The sequence below is a fragment of the Arachis hypogaea genome, chromosome 19, assembly GCF_003086295.3.
Source record: "Arachis hypogaea cultivar Tifrunner chromosome 19, arahy.Tifrunner.gnm2.J5K5, whole genome shotgun sequence".
Classification (NCBI taxonomy): domain Eukaryota; kingdom Viridiplantae; phylum Streptophyta; class Magnoliopsida; order Fabales; family Fabaceae; genus Arachis; species Arachis hypogaea.
In genome coordinates, this window is record NC_092054.1 from 66488257 (window position 1) to 66489780 (window position 1524).

At 41.0% G+C, this 1524-nt stretch overlaps 1 non-coding gene across 1 annotated transcript; it reads right to left on the reverse strand.

The window, feature by feature from the left end:
- Positions 1–1145: 1145 nt before the first annotated feature.
- LOC112781698 (small nucleolar RNA R71) lies at positions 1146–1252 on the reverse strand. The gene has a single exon (XR_003192458.1). It is a non-coding gene; the product is annotated as a small nucleolar RNA R71 (small nucleolar RNA).
- Between the last annotated feature and the right edge of the window lie 272 nt (positions 1253–1524).

Genomic DNA, 1524 nt, shown 5'->3' on the forward strand with positions numbered 1-1524 from the left:
CTTGCAATTTTGAATGTTCTTTTATTTCTTTAATTGTTCATATCTTCATCGAAAATCTTGTTGCCTTCACAACCAAAATTGCACACAAATTGATCACTAGGTCCTTGGGAGACAACCTGGGAAGTAAAACTCCCGGTTTATATTGGTTTTGAATTGTGACATCTTTTGATTCCAAACTTTGGTCGGGTGTTGTTCGTCGGTTAGGACTATACTATCGACGTAATCACAACCTTTGTGCGAAAATTTCCTAACCGACGGACAGCGCACGCACCAAGTTTTTGGCACCGTTGCTGGGAATGTCTAAGTGCAATGAGTGCTATAGTTTTGGTTGTTGTAAATATGTGAATAGTGTGAATACTTGACTTTTGTGAATATTTGATTTTTGTTTGCTACTTGACACTAATTGATAGATGGTGCCTCTATGTTAGTAGTTTTAGTAGTTATTGACTATTAGATTGCTTTGTTTATTTCCTTATTCTTGTTTTGCTTTTGGTAATTGCATATTTTCATTGATTCCTCAGTTGAATGACACGGTCACTTCCAGACCCGAGCTTGGCCCCTTTTGACCCTGAAATAGAAAGGACTTTAACACATATTAGGCAAGCTCGGTGCCGGTTAGCATTCGTGCATAGCGAATCAGGCTCTCTTGAAGGGCAAGCCGATTCACCATCACCTTCTAACCGTGATCTTCATTCTTCACTTAACGAGGGAACCTTGTATTCTTCTGTTGGAAGTGCTGAAATTTCTTTGAGTGAATTAGGTGATAACACTATGGCGGAGCCACCGAGGAGAATTACTTTAAAGGAGGCTGGAGCCCCAGATATCACTTTGCAACCGGTACAAGTTCGATATCCAAATCTAGACGCTTACTTTGAACTCGAGACAGGTATGATCAACTTGCTTCCAAAGTATAATGGGTTACCGGGAGAAGATCCTCTCAAGCACTTGAAGGATTTCCAAGTGGTGTGCTCTACTGCAAGAAGACATGGGTCGGATGAGATAGCGGTTATGGTTTTCACTTTCCCTTTCTCCTTAGAGGGAAAGTGAAAGAATGGTTTTACACCCAACCTGAGGAAGTTATTTCTAATTGGGATTTGTTGCGCAAGGAGTTTCTTGAGATGTTTTATCCACCTCAAAATACGGATCCACTAAGGAAGGAAATCTCTTCCATTATGCAAAGAGATGGAGAGACTCTTTATGAATATTGGGAAAGGTTCAAAAAGTTGCTGGAAGCTTGTTCTCACCACTGCATTGATGAATTGGTGCTCATATGTTACTTTTGCCAAGGTATGATCCCTCAAGACAAGCTACTTCTTGATGCCTCAAGTGGAGGATCTTTCACCAAGAACAAGACCGCTGAAGAAGCTTAGGAAGTCATTGCAGATCTGGCGGACTCAACTCAACATTTAAGGACAAGGAATCCCCAACCAAGAGCTATAAGTGAAGTCTTACTTTCCAGTAATGCCATCTTGACTAGGACACTTGGAGAGATGACAATCATGTTAAGACAACTCACTCATGGCC